We start from the raw sequence: 21,094 nt of genomic DNA on the forward strand, positions 1-21,094 counted from the left end.
AAATAGGAAGTAAGGTCATCAGCTAAGAAGGAGAATGAGGAAGAAGGAGCTGGAGGTTGGGGGACAAAGGAGAAGGTAGGAAATACTCATGAGGAAAGAGGAAAAGGAAATAGACTGAGGAAATATAGCAGGATTGCTGAGTGATGTTAATAGTCTACTTGAAGCTAGTGGTCATGAATGTTAAAGTGACATCAAAGAGGATGGTTGTGGGTGTTTTCCTGGGTAAGTGTGGGTGCAGGGTAGGTAGAGAGCTGCATATAACTAGGTTTGGGATTTTTGCAAAGTAAGTGTGATAATGACAGAGAGGGACAATGGAGATGAGGGTATATGCAATGATAGGTTTTAAAAAATAATAGGTGTTAGAATTTAAGCTAGGTATTGGTAGGAGGGATGAAAGATCATGAAGGGGAGGAAAGGACAATTAAAAGTTGTTATGACCTTCGGATTTCATGTCCCAGTGGAAGGATTGATTGCTAGAATTTGATGCAAGGAGAAGTAAGATGGAAAAATAAAAGGTGGTAGTTAGATAATAACCAAGGTGTCCGAAGATGACTGTAACAAGGAGGCATAGCTGATGGTGTGCACTGATGGCATAAATGTCCTCCCTGGATAGTGTAAAGGGAGGCAGGCTGTTATGATGGTCCAGAAATGGAAGCAGCAAGAGGAGTGAGAAGAGTATCTATCCCACCTGATGGTATTGGGGGAGGAGTTGGAGGGGAAGAGAAACCTCTACAATAGGAGGGGGTTACAAGGGAACTGATGTCCTCAGGACAGAGTTAGTGTAGGTTCAAGTTAGACCAAGAGAGGAGGATATTTTGAGAATAGTTTGAAAATAGTTTATTTCTTACCTTATGATAATGATAGACATAAAGGGCAAGATGAGGGAGCAAAAGTTCCATAGGACACAAAAGAAAGCTATTAGGCAATAGGCAGGATTTGGAAATGGAGTTCTGTAAGGGATATCCAGAGTATGGGTATTGGGATAAGAGTATTGGGTGGGGGGCGGGTGATAAATTACATGAGGCTCTTGTACTGATTGCCAGAAACAGTGATAAACCATTAATCCCGACAGCAAGAGAAATGGTGGTGGTGAGGCTATGGACGCTGATCTGAAGTAGAGGCAGGAAAGAAAGGTAGAATCTTGCCAAGACCTAAAGGAACTTTGAGCCCTCAAATTTACTGCATTCATAAGTTCCATAATCTAAGACTAGAGGGGCTACATGTCGTTGTGAGAACCACTGCTGTCAGCACCAGCTGCCCTCCATCTCAGGATATTTTAATAGCCTTGCTCACCACAGCTCAAAAAGTAGGACCCAATATTACCACTGTGGTACATGGGAAATGAGAGGGCTACAGAAGCAAGTGATGAGGGGAAAATAGAGTTAATGACTAGAGAAGCTCATAAATGGGCCCTGCTGGTGGCTCTGGGCCCTTTTGGTGGGCAGGCACTAGATCTTTAGCAGGGAGTAACCGTCACAGGTGCCACCAAGGAGGAGTGTGAGTCACTCAGGACTAAAGAATCAGGATAATAAAATAGCATAGTGCCTTGAAGCCAATTACCATTGCAATTAGGTTGACACCCAACCCTAGTTATCTCCAAGGGTGGTGTGACCTGGAGAGAAATGGTTACTGTGTATAATACATATATAGCATATATATATATATATAAAATACACATATGTATTGTGTATATATAGCATGTATATTCACATATATATGAATGTGTATATATGTATATATACATGAATATCCCATGAGAAAACAATCACTATAGACTATTTGTAGACACTAATTCTGTGACTATGTAAAAATAACATGAAAATAACCTTTCACCTCTGGGTGTACAAGAATGTATCATGGTAAACTTGCACATTGCACATGTCTAGCTCTTACCATAGGGCAAGACAGTTCTATGATTTGCACTTTCTTTCTGCCTTTTCCAAGATACACAACTGGCCACCAGGAGAGAAATCAAATTCTGAGTGCCCTTTAGCCTGAGTTGAACTATTTCCACCAAACTATTCATTCATCTTCAGACTCCGCACACTGTACTTCACTCACTCCCAATCCAGATTGCTAAAATGACAATACAGGGTGACCATGGAACCCATTATTTCACCAGCAACACAGGGAACATTTTTTTACCTGATCAAATGAGATTCAGTTACATGTCAAGGAAAACTGCCATAAGCAGCTTGTATCATTTAATAAAACCTAAAGTTACAAGAGTCCTGAATAGTTCCCTTAGAAGCTATTTTAAGTGGACAGCCCTTCCCCACAAAGCCCCGTGAGTGTGGAATAACAGAAGTTAATTTTAGCAAGCACTTTTTAACCTACATTTGGGGACAAAAATGCCAGGAAGCCTATTATATAATTGAAGTAAAATGAAATCCTCTGGGTGTGACAAAAATGTTGTCTGTCTCAAGTTACTGTAAATGGAAAAATGATATACCGAAGAGCTTGGTATTTCAGAAGTCCAATAGTGAGAAACTTTATTTGCTGAGAAGGCAAATTAGGGCACCTGGATGTTAAAGAACACTTGACACTCTGGGCCGTGGAGGCTGCTGGAATGTTCCTATTGGCTATTTACTGTCCCAAGTTGTATTAAGCCTTCCACTGGAAACAGTATTTCCATAATGAAGTATGAAGATCAAAATCCTAATTTGTTCATCTGTCAGAACTCCTAAGGGTCCTAGATCTGCTTTAGCCCTGAGCTCTTTACAAAGTAGAGAGACCAGCATAAGGGAATCAAAATTTCATTGTACCTTCCTTACCCCCATTCAGTATTCAAGCTGATTATATTCATAGTTATCTGATTCTGTCCATTCTCTGGCACTACCACTCTGATACCTACCACTTGTCTCTAGCCTCCTGTCTCCTTTTCAGACCTCAGGTGGCACTGTAGAGTGCTGGCTTACCCACTTGAGAGAGGGTGACCTTAGCCAGGTCACAGGATCTCTCTAAAACTCTCTCTAAACATCTGTAATTTGATCTCTATAAACACCTGTAAATAAGTTTGAAAAAGAAGCCAAAAAATGTTTATTTTAAATAAAATAAAATAAAATAATGAAGCCAAATCCGGCCTTTGTACCCTGACACCAAGTTAAATCTTGGAGACAGAGTTTTGGGCAAAGTAGAAAAGAATAGCTTTATTGCTTTGCCATGCAAAGGGGGCCACAGCAGGCTAATGCCCTCAAAGCTGTGTGTCCCAACCTGGAGGGGGTAGTGAGGAGTTTTATAGTAATGGTTCAAAGAGGGTGTGATCAGCTCATGGACATTCTTCTGATTGGTTGGTGGTGAGGTAAGTGGGAGTCAGCATCATCAACCTTCTTGTTCCCACTGGTCTAGTGTCTAAGCACTTGTAGACAGCATACAGTTAACTGCTCCTACCTGGTGGGGATTCCAGTATCTGCAAAACAGCTCAAAGACATTGTTATGTATATCCCTGGAGGAGGAACCAGGACCCTGCTCCAAGGCTGCACTATTGTTACTTGACTGTTTCTCCCTTGTCTCTCAATCCCCTCCCTTCCCTAATTAGCAACTGCTTGAACCTGCTCCTTGGAACTCAGAAAAAGTCATGGAGGCTGAATGAAGCCTATTTCCTGTAATCAAGAATTGGGGGACACAGAAAGGTTTTGGTGCCCAGGAGTCCCACAGGGTCCTGCTTGATTTCAAAAATATTAACTTCACATTGTTGCTGAGTAAATCAAGTAAGAAAAATATAAGATATTTTGTAAATTATAATATGCTATACAAATATAAACAATCTTCTTTTTTAATGTGATCTGACTTCTTCAAAAACCAAACTGCCAACCAAATTCTGACCTTGGTCTACTTTCTGCTTGAACTTAGTAACCAGTTTCTTTCCTGATGGAAGTGAATATCCCTGGAAGATGGTTCTCTTAACTGACCGGAGCTATGTTGTACATAGCTTCCATTCCTCCACTGCCTTAGCTTCGGTCCACCCACTGTCCACCCACAGTTTCCTGAAATGCTCTGTAAAAGTCCGTAATATTTTGTGTCCTTCTAAAAAGATTTCACAATACTGGAAACCCCTGCTGTATAAGAAAGCCATGATAAAAAGTGATATAAAAATATACAGCAATTTATCTTATGATCTTTCATATTATTTCATTGGAAATCCATCAGAGCCCTTGAGATAGGAAATATTATTCCAGGTTTTCATATGAAAAAAAAGGAGACTTATAGAAGTTAAACGTGTTGCTCGTGGACTATATTTTCATGACACTTTCTTGAGTCAGGAAATCTAGGATTTATTCACCAGGTTTCAGCAAGTATCATATGGCACACACAAGCTAGGTCATTGAAGAAAGTTTAATAAAGGGATTATTTATAAAGAGCTAGGCAAGGCTTAGGGAAGCCAAGAAGGGATGGGGCAGTACCTTGGGCTAAGCAACAAAAGGGGGTTATTAGCACTTTTAGACATAAAGGGCAAGAGAGCAATCTGTTAAAGGAACCTGAAGAGAGAGTTATATGGAAAGTCTGTCTACTGAACACAGTTGTGCAGGGAAATACTCAGAGAAGTAAATTCTGCAGCCTTATTCTCCAGTCTCCTTCCTTCCTCCTTGATTCCTTGCTGTTGTCTACCATTGTCTGAACACAACTGGAAGCCAGAGGCCAAGGGCCCAGAACAGTATAGTGATGAATGGAAAGAGGATCTAGAGGGACAAATGAAAGCTACATGGGGAAAGTGATCACACTTGCCCTGGAACCTAGATACCACACCAGTTTCTCTCTCTGTCTCTCTTTTTATTTTCAAATAGTTTTAGATTTACAGAAAAAAATTGCTAAGATAGTCCAGAAAGTTCCCATATACCCAACATCCAGTTCCCCTATTATTTCTTACCTTATGATAATGATACATTTGTTGCAACTAATAAACTAACCTTGATACATTGTTATTAATTAAAGATCATACTTTATTTAAATTTTTTTGGTTTTTATATAATGTCCTTCTTTTTTGGTATAGTGTCTCACAGGATACCACATTACATTTAGTAGTCATGTCTCCTTGGATTCTTCTTCGTTATGACCATTTCCCATGCAAAATCCTTAATCCCATCATCTGCCATCTATTTACTTACGTGTTCAATTCAAGTATGCATGTATAGTGGTTTCAGAATTTTAACCCATACTCCTATGGGAAACTTTACCAACTAGTGTACAGTGCTTCTGTACAGTTCCTTTTGCCTTTAGTATAACAGACTCCACTCATTTTCAAAATTAGTTAGATCAGCACGTTTTTTCCCCACTCCATTACATGAGGTTGTTTCATACGTTTGTAAAACAATTAAATCATCACATTCAGCATTTCATCCTAGGATCCTCTAACCTCCTAAAAAATGATTACATACATCAAAGTTTACCTTTCATGTGTAAAATTTCTATGAGTTTTGACAAATGCACACTGTCATATGTCTACAATTAAAGTATCATACAAATAGTTTCACTGCATTAAAATATCCCCTATACTTCACAGATTTAACTTCCCATCCTTCAAATCCTGGAAATCACTGATCTGTTTACAATGTCTTCTCCCACTGTGTGGCTTGATTTTCATTTTCTCAAGTCTCCTTCACAGAGCAAAAAAGTTAATTTTAATAAAAACCATTATAGCAATTTTTTCTTTTCTTTCATGGATCATGAATTTGGTGTTACACTTAAAATCTTATCATCAAACCTAAGGTCATAGAGATTTTTCACTATGATTTCTTCTAAAATTTTTATAGTTTTGCATTTCACATTTAGGTCTATGAATCATTTAAAATTAATTTTTGTATATAGCATAAAGTTTGTGTCCAGGTTAATTTTTCTTTTTTTTTTTGGTATATGGACATCCAGTTGTTCCAGCACCATTGGTTGAAAAGGTTATTCTTTATCCATTGAGTTACCTTTGTACTTTTTTCAGAAAGCAGTTGATTTAAAACTAATAAATAAATTCAGCAAGTTGCAGGATACAAAATCAACACACAAAAATCAGTTGCATTTCTATACAATAACAATTAATAATCAAAAAAGAATATTAGGAAAACAATTTCATTTACAATAGCATCAAAGAGAATAAAATACCTAGAATAGACTTAACCAAGAAGGTGAAAGTCACACTGAAAACTATAAATCACTGTTGTAAGAAATTGACACAAATAAATGGAAAGACATATCATGCTCATGGATTAGAATATTTAAATTTGTTAAGATGTAAATATACCAGAAGCAAACTACAGACTCAATACAATCACTAACAAAATCCTAACTTTTTTTGCAAGAATATGAAAATTCAGCCTAATATTCATATGGAATATCAAGGGACCCCAAATAGTCAAAACAATCTTGAAAAAGAAGACAAAGTTGGACTTATATTTTTCTGATTAAAAACTTACTACAAGACATGGATGGACCTAGAGACTGTCATACAGAGTGATGTAAGTCAGAAAGAGAAAAACAAATATCATATATTAACACATATATGTGGAATCTAGAAAAATGGTATAGATGATCTTATTTGCAAAGCAGAAGTAAAGACACAGGCATAGAGAACAAATGTATGAAAACCAAGGGGGAAGGGGGGGGTGGGAGGAATTGGGAGATTGAGATTAACATATATACACTATTGATACTATGTACAAAATAGATAACTAATGAGAAGCTACTGTATAGCACAGGGAACTCTACTCGATGCTCTGTGGTGACCCAAATGGGAAGGAAATCAAAAATAGAGGAGGTATATGTATACATATAGCTAATTCACTTTGCTGTACAGTAGAAACTATCACAATATTGTAAAGCAACTATACTCCAATAAAAATTAATTTTAAAAAACTTACTACAAAGCTACAATTATCAAAACAGTGTGGGGCTTCCCTGGTGGCGCAGTGGTTGAGAGTCCTCCTGCCGATGCAGGGGACACGGGTTCATGCCCCGGTCTGGGAAGATCTCACATGCCATGGAGCAGCTGGGCCTGTGAGCCATGGCTGCTGAGGCTGCACATCTGGAGCCTGTGCTCCGCAATGGGAGAGGCCACAACAGTGAGAGGCCTGCATATCACAAAACACAAACAAACAAAAAACAATGTGATATTTTCATAAAGACAGACATACAGACCAATGGAATAAAGTAGAGAGCCCAGAAATAAACCCTCACACTTAAGGTCAAATGATTAGTGATGAGGGTGCCTTTTAATGGAGAAGAGACAGTCTTTTCAAAAATGGTGCTCAGAAAACCTAGATATCCATATGCAAAAGAATGAAGTTGGACCCTTACCTTGCACCACATACAAAAATTAACTCAAAATGAGTACAAACCTAGACATAAGAGTTAAAACTATAAAACTCTTAGAAAATAACATAAGGGAAAAGCTTCATAACGTTGGATTTGACAATGATTTCTTGAATATGACACCAAAAGCATAAGCAGCAAAATAAAAATATATAAATTGAATTTTATCGAAGTTAAATATTCTGGTGCTGTGTTTTGTGTTGTGCCAAGATAACCACTAGAATGCAAGAAACTATTTACAAATCATATATGTTAAAAGGGATTAATATTTATAATATATAAAGAACTCTTACAACTCAACAAAAACAAAACACAAACAACCAGATTTTAAAAATGAGCAAGGAGTTAAAGAGATATTTGTTTAAAGAATATATACAAATAATCAATAGGAAGATGAAAAGATGTTCAATATCACTAATCATTAGGAAAATGCAAGTCAGAACTACAATGAGATACCATTTCATACCAATTAGTATGGTTATTATAAAAAAAAAAGAGCAAATAATAAGTGTTGCTGAGGATGTGGAGAAATTGGAACTTTTGTGCATTCCTGGTTGGAAAGTAAAATGGTATAGCCACTGTGGAAAATAGCATGGCAGTTTCTCAAAAAATTAACATAGAATTACCATATTATCCAGCAACTCCCCTTTTAGGTGTGTACTCAAATAAGTGAAAGCAGAGTCTCTAACAGAAGCTTGTATACCAATTCCATAGCAGCATTATTCATAATAGCTAGAAGGTGGAAAACAACACGAATGTCCATTGACTAAATGGATAAAGAAAATATGGCATATAAATACAGTGAAATACTATTCAGCCTTAAAAAGGAAGGCAATTCTGAAACATGCTACAACACGGATGAACTTTGAAGTCATTCTGTTAAGTGAAATAGCCCAAACAAAAAAAGACAAATATTGTATGATTCCACATATATGAGGTACCCAGAATAGTCAAATTCATAGGGACAGTAAGTAGAATAGTAGTTATCAGGGGTTTGGAGAAAGAAATAATGAATAGTTATTGTTTAATGGAAACAGTTTCAGTTTGGGAAGATGAAAAAGTTCTGGAGATGGATAGTAGTGATGGTTGCACAATGATGTAAATGTAATTAATACCACTGAGCTGTACACTTAAAAATGCTTAAAATGGTAAATTTTGTTATGTATATTTTACCACAATTTAAAAAGTTAAAAATAAATTAGTTTATTATATTTGTAGGGGTGTAATCCTGAGTTCTCCATTTTGTTCAATTAACCTATGTGTTTATTCCTTCCCCAATACCACACTGTCTTGTTATTGTAGCTTTACAATAAGTCTTGAAATAAGGTTGTGGTAGTCTTCCAACTTCTTCAGAACATTCTGTATAAACTTTACAATCAGTTTGTTGCTATCTAGAAAAGAGTTTGCTGAGATTTTTATTGGGATTACATTGAATTTCTAGATCAAGATACAAATAATGGGCAAGATATACTTGCCCATCATGTTTTCATGATTGAAAGATTCACTATTGTTAAGATGCTAACACTGCCTAAAGCAATTGATAGACTGAATACAATCCCTACCAGATTGGGGAAGTGTATCTCTATTTCTAATCTGCTGAGTGTTTTTATTATAGAAGTGTTTTGGATTTTGTCACATGCATTTATTTTGTCGATTGATAAGATCATACAATATTTATTTTTAGCCTGTTGATATGTTAGTTACATTAATTGATTTTTGAATGAGTCTTGAATATCTAGAAAAAATTATTTGGTTATAGTGGATGATTCTTTTTATACATTGTTGTATTCAATTTACTAATATTTTTTGTTGACTATTTTTGCATCTTGGTTCATGAGAGATATTCACCTGGAGTTTTCCTTTTTTTATAATATCTTTATGTAGTTTGGGTATTAAGAAAATGCTGATCTCATATTATAAATTGGGAATGTTACCTCTGTATCAATTTTCTGGAAGATACTATGAAGAAGTGGTATTATTTCTTTTTTAACCATCTGGGCCTGGTACTTGTATTTTCTTCTTTGGAAGTTTATTATCAATTTAATTTGTTGAATAAGTATAGCGCTAGTCAAGTTATTTATTTTCCCTCTTGTGAGTTTTTGTAGTCTGTGTCTTTCATGAAATTAGTCCATTTCATCTAAGTTATCAATTTTGGGGGCATAGACTTGTTTGTAGTTTATTATCTTTGAAATGTCCATGAGTTCAGTAGTGATAACTCTTTCATTTTTAATATTGATGATTTATGTTCTTTGTCTTATTTCTTGGTTTTCTTGGCTAGGAGCTTATCAATTTTATTGATCTTTTCAAAGAACCAACCTTTGGTTTCATTGGTTTTCTCTATTGTTTTTCTCTATTCAGATTCATTGATTTCTGCTTTAATTTTTATCATCTATTTTCTTTTGCTTCCTTTAGGCTCAAATTGCTATTCTTTCTCTAGTTTCCTAATATGGAAATTTTGGTTATTTATTTTAGATCTTTCTTCTTTTCTAATATATGTATTTAATGCTATGAATTTCCCTCTAAGCACTGTTTTCACTGCATCTCACAAATTCTGATAATTTGTATTTTAATTTTAATTTAGTTAAAAATATTTTAAATTTCTCTTGAGACTTATTTGACCTATAGGTTTTCTAGAATTGTGCTAATTTCCAAATATTTTTCAGCTATATTTGGATTATTGATTTCTAGTTTAATTCCTGTTTGCTCTAAAAATATACTTCATATGATTTCTACTCTTTAAAATTTGTTAAGGGGTGTTTTATGATCCAGAATGTGGTCTATCTTGGTGATTATTCCATGTGAGATAAGGAGAATGTGTATTCTCCTGTTGTTGGATAGAATTTTCTCTAAATGTCAGTTAAATCAAATTGATTGATGGTATTATTCAGGTCATCCATATCCTTACTGATTTTCTGCCTTCTTGATTTAGAAATTACTGGCAAGGATTTTGAAATCTCCAACTATAATGGTGGAATTTTCTATTTTTTCTTTCAGTTCAAGCAGACTCACCCCATGTATTTTGATGTTCTATAGTTAGGTGCTACATGTTTAGGTTTGTATGTCTTCTTGGAGAATTGATCTCGTTATCATTATGTAATACCCCTATTGATCTCTGATTATCTTCCTTTTTCTGAAGTTAGCTTTGTCTGAAATTAATATAGCTCCTTCAGATTCCTTTTGATTAGTATTAGCATGGAATATCTATCTCTATCTCTTTTTTACTATTTCTTATTGTGGTAAAAAAGATATATAACATACAATTTACCATTTTGAGTGTACAGTTCTGTGGCATTAAGTACATTCATATTGTTTTGCAAACATCACTACCATCTCTCTACAGAATTTTTCATCTTTCCCAACTGAAACACTTTACCTCTTATACACTAACCACCTCCATTCCTTCTCCCCAGCCCTGGAAGCCATCATTCTATTTTCTGTCTCTATGAATCAGACAATAATAGGTAACTTATATAAATGGAATCATACAATATTTGTCCTTTTGTGACTGGATTATTTGACTTAGCATAATGCTAAGGTTCATCAATGTTGTAGCATGTGACAGAATTTTCCTCCTTTTTAAGGCTGAATTATATTCTACTGTATGTATACATCACCTTTTAAAAAAATTCATTCATCTATCAATGGACGTTTGGTGACTCCATCCCTTTATTTTTAGCCAACCTGATTTTTTTTTAAAGTGAGTTTCATATTAACAACATACAGTAAAGTCTTGTCTTTTTTTTAATCCATGTTGACAATCTGTTTTGTAATTAGTATATTTAAACCAGTCACACTTAAATGATGATTAATATAATTGGATTAATATCTACCATGTTTGTAACTTTTATATCCATTGCATTTGTTCTTTATTTCTTGTTTTCTCCTTTTTTCCTGCCTTCTCTGATTTTAATTGAGTACTTGATATAATTCTATTTTACCTCCTCTTTAGCATATAAATTATACATCTTAAACATTTTAGTGGTTTTTCCATGGTTTATAATATACATTTATAACTAATTTAAGTCCATCTTAAAATAACACTATATCACTTCAAATGTAATGTGGTAACTTAGAATATTCCAAATTCTTTGCTATGCTAGTGCTACTATCACCCAGTACATCATTGTTATTACAGTTTTAAACAAACTTATTTATCTATATTATTTTCTTTTTAGTAAAAAAGTCTATTTAGTTGAATACCCACATTCCATCTGCTTTGTGATATAACATATCTCTCAATTTTTTGATATCAGTCACCATAAGCTTAGTGAATCATATCACTTTATAAATTAAAGCCATACCATTTCCCACTAAAAACAAAGATGACTGATAAAGTAATTTGTTTGCCAATGTTATTTTTTCAGACAATTGCACTGGTTGACTTTCCACGACTGTACAGACTGACCATTTGCAGGTCGATGGTTAAGATCTATTGATTCAATTTCTTCAATCCATTTCAGACATTATGTTGTCTGGAATAAATGGCCCATGTCTGTATAGTTTAGTAGTTATGACAAGCATATCAAACTGATCATTCAGCAATAAATCCTTTGCTTTGTAAGTGGTTCCCAACCTAGAAATGGGTGTGGTTCCAAAAGTTCATTCTAAACTAGTTGTTTAAAACTTAGAATGCATAACCAATAAAGAGGCTTAAAAACAAGAGTTAAATTCTTAACTACAATGTTGAAAAAAAACAAAACAAAACTTGATTAACCCATGTCTTGTGTTTCTAGTACTGGAGACAAAATATGTATTTTGAGTTGTAATCTGGTAATCGAGGAATGCATGCATTCTTCTATGTTTCAGTTAACAATAATGTTAGCTGTTGTGAAAAACAAACACTAAAAGATATAATTGCTCAAACATGGCATAAATGTATTTCTCCTTGTAAAGTTTAAAAATGATAGTTCTGACTGGCCCTTCTCCAAGCAGTGATTTAGAGTTCCATGTCCCTTCTTTCTTACAGTTTTTTCAATTTTCAACACCTGGCTTCCAAGGTCACTGAGTTAATCTGCCTGAAGCTGAGGGATGGGAAAAGTGCATGTAAATGGGGTCCAGTCTGATGAAAGAGGACAAAGGGAAAGTGGGTGAAAAGGTTGCCATTCAACTCTAGTCCCAATAAGGAGCTGAGGTGAAAGCAAACAGAACAACTTGATTTTAATCTTATTTGATCTGCCAGGAATATTCAACTCTCGATCTCTATATCCTTCTTGAAATACCCTCTTGGTTTTCACATCACAAGACTCTTCTGGTTTTCTTCTGCTTTGATTTCCTTTTTGCCTTCATGTGTTATTTTTTCTTAAGGCTTGGTTCTAGGCCTTCTTCACTGTTTACTCTTTATTTTTCATTAGATATGACATCCACAACCTTATCTTCAGTTATCACTTGTATTCAGATGATTCACAAGTTTATATCCCCAGCCGAGAACTTTTCTCTGTATAGACCCTATTTATATAGCTTCCTAGTTAGTATCTCCTCTTGGAAGTCTTGAAAGCCCTTTAAGCTCAACATTACCCTAAAAACCTTACTCTCCACATTTGTACTATATCACCAAGTCCAGTGGATTCTAGACTAGAGCCTGGCTACTCAAAGTGTGTTCCGAGGACCAGAAGTTGCCTCTGTGTGAGGCTTGTTAGAATAGTGAATTCTAGGTCTATCTGCAGACCTACTAAATCAGGATCTACATTTTGACAAGATTCTCAGGTGATTCACATGCACATTAAAGTATCAGAAGCATTGTAACAGAAGATTCAAATCCATCCATCTGACTTCATCTTTACTTCCAGTCCCTTAGCTACCATTCTTACCTGGTCTACTGCAATAGCTTCCTGACATGAATATCTTCATGTGTTCTTAATTTTCTACATGAATATTACCTTTCTCTCCAGAAGCCAAAACGTTCATCTCTAAAACACAAATAGGATTATATCAGCCCTTTTACAAATGCTATATCTTAAAGAAAGACAAAAATCCCAACTAATTATGAGGGCTTCCAAAAATCTGTACCCTGGCAACCATTTCATCTTCATTTCATATCACTCAAATGTCCCATGTATTTTTCCATCACTGGACTTTTGCCTATGATGCTCTCTATGGTTCCCCTATTTACTCTCACCACATTTAGCGCAAATGTATTCTTCAGATCTCAATTCATAATTGCCTGACAGTCAAGGTTAGGTCAGGCTCATTTGTTACATATTCTTATGTACTATTTCTTTATAGACATTTCTCCCTCAACTCCATTTCATATATATATATATATATATATATATATATATATATATATATGATAATAATTATGTTTCTTATAAGTTTTCTCAGTTTCAGATTATACACTTATTAGAAAGTTATTTGTCCCACATCCATCTTACCAATTCTTGCCTCCACACCCACCCCAGCATCCATCCATGTAATATAAACAATTGTTTGACTCTCTTACATCCCCAGAGCTAGGAACATTCTATATGCTCAATACCTACCTACTGATGAAATGAAATAAACATGATCACAGTGAGCTTAGGTAGAAAATCAATAGCTCCATGCCAGGCAGGTATCTATGATTCTCTTTAATTGATAGAGCCACAAATTTGCAGAATCTGAACTTTTCAGAATCCAGGCTGGCTTCGCACTACTGCTAGTTCAGGCAAAGAGAGGAGGCTGTTCAGTACTTCTACTTGGACAGACAGAGTCAACCCTGAGAGGTAGGGATAGGCTCTAGAAAGGAGGGACTATCTAATGGTAGTCCTGAAGCAAGTGTAGTTTGAATTGGGGGAGAAGATGTCTTAATCACAAGGGTGAGGAAATTAGAGGGGGAAAAATATCCATCAGAACTGAGTATCCAACAGATTTTGAAGTAGGTTATCCTGCACTGGTGGGATGACTGGATCGTGAATGGCCCTTCAAGCAGCTCTAAGGCTTTCACTTAATTCAGTTAATCAAATTTTTATTATGAATGCCAAGTGAAACGTTAGTGAGGAAACCAAGAATGTTAAAACTGATTTTATATCCCTTTAAAAAATGAAACTATTGCCTAGCTATGGGTCTAAAATCTCAGAGGGTGTTTTCCCAGGTATTAATGGTTGATGAGTTCATATTTAAGAAAGCCAATACCAGTTGTTGAGACACAATATTTGAGTTGATCCTGGTCAAACAAATGGTGACAATTTATCTGAAAAAAATTCAGATCATAAACCCATGCTAACAAGAAATAGATGGCATTTTTTTCTAGTCACCCAAATCAGCTGTTTACATTGATTGAATGAGTTAGATAATCACTTTCTCAATCAACAAACATTTATTGAACATTTACTCTGTGACAGAAACTGTGCCAGGTGCTGTCAATACAGAGTGCTTAAGAAAGGACCAGTCTCTTCGTTCATAGAGCTTAGAATGTAGTGGGAGAGATGGACAATGAACAAGTAACATGGATTAACAGCTGATGCTCTGACATTTTCTCCTGTTGCAGGCTTAAGTTTAGTTCTTGTATTAGCTTACTAGGGCTGTCATAACACAGTACTACAGACTGGGTGACTTAAACAGAAATTTACTTCCTACAGTTCTGGAGGCCCGAAGTCCAAGTTCAAGGTGTTGGCAGGGTTGGTTTTTCTGAAGCCTTCTCTCCTTGGCTTGTAGATGGCCATATTCTCCATGAGTCTCCACATGGTCTTTCCTCTGTGTGTCTGTTCCCTAATGTTCTCTTTTAAAAGAACATCCTCATATTAGATTAGGGCCACCTCAATGACCTCATTTTACCTTAATTACCTCTTTAAAGACTTTATCACCAAATATAGTCACATTCTCAGGTATTGGGTTTAGGACTTCAACACATGAAGTGGTGGTGGTGGGGCGGGCAACAATTCAGCCCAAGACAGTGCTTTACTATTTCTAGAAAAATATTATCCAATGAAAATATGTGAGCCACATATATAATTTAAAAATTTCCAGTAGTCACATTTTTAAAAGTAAAAGAAAATCAGAGGAAATTACATTGAATAATATAATTTGCTTAATGTAATATATCCTGAATAGTGTTTCAACATTTAATCAATATAAACAATTATTAGTGAGATAGTTTACATTTTTTATAAAACCTTCCAAAATCCAGTGTATTTTACACTTATTGCACATTTGAATTTAGACACTAAATATTCATCAGAAATACATGGTTAACATTTAGAGTTAATAAAATTTACAGTTGAAGAAGTAGATGTACATAGCCCTGTTATTCCAAATATACTCTAAAACTTTTCTAATAACAGAATCCAGTATCCAGTTTTAGATTTAAATTAGATTGCATTAAATAATATTAAGAATTTAGTTCCTCAGTCTCACTAGCTACATTTCAGGTGCTCAATAGTTATATGTGTTTAGTAGCTATCAAATGGGACAGAACAGGCTCAGAAGCTACATGCCACTGTCATGTGAAATAGTAATGCTCTGAATGTCTCAACTTCTCTTAACAACCACCTGCTGTAATCTTAACTATGCTTTTTATGGTAAAGCCCCATGAACAAGAAATCCACCCCCCTTGGTAAAACAAATGGATTTAAAACATATTTGATACTCTCCAACTGCTTCTGATTTTAAGTAGTCAAACTACCTTTATACATCCTAATTAACTTTCCAGTCCCTCCCAGGAGGTTTATTAAAGACCATCTCAGGGGACTTCTTAGGCTGGGCTCTGAGCCAAAAACTCTTCCACATACTTGCTGCCTGCCCCCCCCACCCTCCCCCACACTGGGTGCTAATGAGGATTGGTACAGCTGGAGATCTCACATCCTCATAGCAGGAGGCTGAGGCCTCTTCTCCCCCTCTTCTCATTCCCTCAGTCCTAGTTGAGGAAGAATCCTGGGAAGGATATTTTTGCTACAGATCAGAAGATGGCCCAGTGTCTCAGGCTTTTTGATGAAGGCACTGAAGTTCTCTGATCCACTTGCCCGTTTGCATATTGCTCTCTGAAGCTATTCTAAATCAACAGGGAGTCATTTCTGGGACATGAAGACTATTATTGTGATTTTCCCTATAGTCAGTGGTCCCTCTAAGACAGGAGGTCATTGGAATTCACAATTTGGAAAGAGGGACAGGGTTATAGATCTAGATATACATTATTTTTTCTCCAAACTGTCCCAGCATACTTGGGAAGAAACTCCCAAATAAGAATATTTTGTTTCAGTGAATGATATCACTTCTCTTTTTAGACAGGCAAATGAATGAAGCTTCCAAACTCAGATTATGGCTTTCAAAACCAGGGAAGCAAAAAATGTAACATTTAATCTTAGAGTTTTCTGGACAACCAAGCCAGGTTTCAAATGATATCATTCAGTTTGGGGCCATCTATTCAATAAAATCCAGTCACTGTTTTCCATGCTTGAAATATATAAGTGGATAAAACTGAGAAAGATTCCCATCCTCATGGTGCTTACATTCCAGTGGAGGAGACAGAGAATAAACAATTATGAAAACATATGTTTACAGTAGTAGTGTCAATACTATAAATAAAAATAAAAGACAAAGAAGGTAATAACAAGACAGGGCATAGCTATTCATTTTTTTCCAACAAGTATTTATGTACTGCCTACTCTCTGCTAAGTCCTGCACTATGTTAGGGACTGTAGAAGGATACAATGATGAACCAGACATAGTTCTTACCCTCAAGGACTGGGTTTTTGTCTAACATTGATACTTACATGCTATGTATATTTGCCGTGTCTTCAAGAAGTTTTTGAGAATCCCAATCTTGCATTTTTTTTCTCCAAGGACATTTAGCAGGTATTATTTATGCAGCATTGTTCAGCAAATCTTTATGTTGAAAAAACTGAATGAACAAATGAACAATATGGACATGGGATTAAAAAGGGTGTTGCTGTGAATCTCAGACAATAGTATCAACCATACTGTTTTTTGATATAGTAGAAAAAAGCAATGGATTAAAAATGATGGAATCTCGATTCTCTATCTCCTCCATTTCTTACTATGAGGTCTTGGACATATCTTTAACATCTTTGAACTTAAATTTCTCCATCCATAAAATGGGGCTAATAATTGTTGCTAAATACAATTATTTCTATAAAGAGCAATTATGAAAGTGCTTTGTAAACTCTAAAGCTCTATACAAAGTTAAGCAATTATTATCTGTACTAAAGCATCCCTTCATTGGTGTGGCTAATTGAATATCAACTCTGCTAAAGGAAATTAAAATTAAACAGGCTGTATTGGACAATCCAGTGTAGAAACTCAGCATGACAGTGGTTTGCATTAAGCCCAACATAGCAAGAGGAGACCCTGGCAGAGAAAGGCAGTTAGATTTTGCTGCTAATTAGTACTTTTCCTTCAGGAGATTGAATCTTCTCTCCCTTTTACAGATCAAATTACTCATGTACCCTATAAAAAGCATGTCAAAGTCAAAAGTGCAAGCAGTCCCAGTACAATTCGCAGAGGGAATGGCTGCAGCGAGCAGTTAGCACACCATTAATTCTCAATTAAGTGCCAATTTGCACATTGCTGGGAAAAAATTGCAAATTCTTTGTTTCTCCCCTTAAAGATGTCATTCAAATCCAATAGAGCCAAAATTTAGTGGGGGAAAGATTAATAAAACAACTACAGATCAAATCAGGTTGTGCCAAATATCAGAAAGGGATCTCCCACATTACCAACTTGCTGAGTCCCTTCCTGTCAGCAGGCAGACTAATAAAACACACGGGTAGGGTAGATGTTTATCATAATCCAGATTGGCAAGAGAAAAACTCACTTCTAGCTAGGAGTTTGCAGCTGACAATTTCTCTGATCAAACTAGAGCAAGAAATTGGGAATTTCTACAGAGAAGAATGCATTCTTTTCTGATATGGAGTCATCTTCTGTCTAAATCCCAGTGCTTAAGCTGCCCAATTGTCCAGCCTTGGAACCTGTCCAAAGTCAATCAAATTATTTGCTTTTTGTGGCAAAGGACCCAGTAGCAGTAATGCCCTTGTGTATATTGCAGATAGGAACTGTGTTTCTACACACGTTCAGGAAAGCTGAACACAATGGGTACAACTAAGTCCACAAATTAGTGTAACTCCTTCTCATCCCAAATGCATTAGACTTGAGGCTTTATCACAATTTTTCATTCATTAGTAATTTATTGCACTTCTGTTTGAGACATTGAACTAAAGTGTAGAAAAGAAATATAGGTCTGTTTTTCAATAACTTACAATTTCAATGGACATAAAATACACAGGGCCTTGCTGCAGTTGGATCCCTGGTAAGGCCATGTTATCATGCATTTAGGTGTTGGGTGGTGCCTATAAGATGCCTGGTAGCCAAAGCAGTAGGCTAGTGCTAATGCCTCATGCCAACAGCCCTGAGCTGGAGGGAAGAAGTCAAGCAGAACTGTCAGATAGCTTAATAAATGCTTCCCTCTTACCATCTCCTGTCACCTCATCTACATTCCTAGTCACCAATCCTTGATTTGGTTTTGTCAGTTCTGTATTTGGAAACTCTCAACTTCTTCTCTTGTCTAATGAACTTCTGATACTGGACATTCATTTTTTCTCATGCTACTGGTTACTCACTTGTATTGCGGATTGAATATCACTCTCATATTGCTTACCAGTTCTCTTTCCCCCACTGTGAACTTCTGGATTTGATCTTGCATGGAGCTGGACACCACATCCCAGAAGTTTTTTGTGCCTTAAAAACTTAGGTTAATTAATGGTACCAAACAGGGTCAGATCTTAGCATAAGGTGGCTAAGCTCTCCTCAAAGCATTCATGACATTTGAAGATAGCCCTGTGTTTTACAGGAGGTGGCATCCACTTTGTTCTAATTATTCTGGGAACAAGTTGCTTCCCCCTTCCTTTTATTGGGAAGTCATGCAAAGAATAACATGAGTTCCTTGCAATCCCAATAAGCTGGGTATTTTGTATGCCAAGTATAGGTGGCTCTTTTGCCCCTTTTCTGTTTGTTCATCCTTGTTTTCCTCGGACCCTAATCATAAAGATGAAATCACTAGGCAACATTGAATCTAGCTCCTGATTTCTGCTCTACTAAATGTACACAATGCCTTGCCTAAATTTTTGATTCCTTTCCAGGATTAGAAGTAAGAATGAAGAATTAAGTAGTTAAAGAATGACTGACTCTCTACCTCTAGCTTCCCCTTAGTAAATTTGCAGGTGGACCCCACGGGCACAGATGGACCACGAGGGCAAGAGAACATTCAACTGCAGGTGGACCATGCAAGACAGACTCCCAAGGAAGATTGGGAGAAGTCATCTGGTCATTTAAGCATGCAATAAAACAATGACAAAGAATCTGACCTGCTGCCTTAATGATTAATTGAGATTGTTTTCCCTTTTCCCCTTTAAAGATTGCCATGGCTGAGCAGAATGTTCATAAATGGTCTCTGGATATAAGTCTACCTTCTGCCCAGATTGCCAGCTTTTCTGAATAAAGCATCTTTCTTTTCTACCAACACTTACCCCTCGATTTATTAGCTGTTGAGTGGCGAGTGGCCGAACCTGCGTTTGGTTACGCAAGCACACTACTCTTTCTCTTGGGACATGTAAGCATCTCTAACCTGCCTCTAGAAAAACTATAATAGTAAAGGACTCAGATACAGTGAAAGAATAAACAGATCAGAATTTTTGCTCAGCTATTTATCTTAGTTTTGCTAAAGCTATGGGATCTGAGACTATTCAGGAAGCATATGTACAAGATAAAAACATCAAATTATGCCCAAACTACTGGATGACTGATTAAAACAAAGTAACCAGCTTAAATCAATGGATTCTAATTGTGATGGTTGTTTTTGTACATTCCCATTTACTTGATTAGAACTGCCTGTTAAAGTGGCAGAATAAACACATAATCTGCTCATATGATTTGATGGGCCCTGGGAAGCCCATCTACCTAAAATTATCTCTTGCAATGGCCTGCTAAATTCAACTGTATTAGTAAGTGATTCTCACTGTGAGGCTTTATCACACATTATACCTTTTGATTTTTCACAACCACCAGAAGAAATAGGTATTATTAAAATTCTAATTTTACAGATGGGACAATGAAGCATCAGAAATGTTAATGACTAGTCCAAGGTCGCTCAGGTAGCAAATGTCAAAGTCTGCATATAAACTTATGTTCTTTGATGCCAAGTTTTATGTTTTGTTTGCTCTCCACTCTTTAACAGTTAGAGGGCCATTCCTTCAGTCCTTCCTAAGAGGATGCTCTTCTGAATGATCTGAAAATACACATAGCTTTGTATTGACCTCATTTTGTCCCATATTTTGGATATCTAGTCTTGCTACTCAAAATGTGGTTCATGGCAAGTAGCATTGAAATCAGCTATGGTTTTATTAGAAATACAGAATGTCAGGATCCAACTTAGACCTACTAAGAAAGAAAAGGAGACAGGGGACAAGGGAAAGATGGGGAAGAAAGAGAAATTCAGAAGTGCCAAAGTAAAACTTTAACCAGTTCACAACTGTTTTTTTAGAGTGATCCACAATTCCTTGCATGAATTTCCTTAAAGTAGAAATAGTCTCTCTACTTCCCCAAATGCCAGGAAACTGAGGAAGTTAGTGCAGTGTGGGGCCCAACCTCTTAACCTGGAGTTTTGTTCTCTGCTCCTTTCAAGGAACTGAAGCAGATTTCATAGAATTAGTATGTGTCTTGCCCTATTTTCCTCTTTTGCTTGAATACCATTGGTGTTTTTGGGACAATGATGTAGCATTGATTAAGTAGCATTTAGATTTTACACAAATTTCACAGATGAATGCTATCTTGAAGGTGGCAAGATGGAGCACAAAGCTAGAGGAATAAAGGG

The sequence above is a fragment of the Pseudorca crassidens genome, chromosome 2 (genome assembly GCF_039906515.1).
Source record: "Pseudorca crassidens isolate mPseCra1 chromosome 2, mPseCra1.hap1, whole genome shotgun sequence".
In the NCBI taxonomy this organism is placed as follows: domain Eukaryota; kingdom Metazoa; phylum Chordata; class Mammalia; order Artiodactyla; family Delphinidae; genus Pseudorca; species Pseudorca crassidens.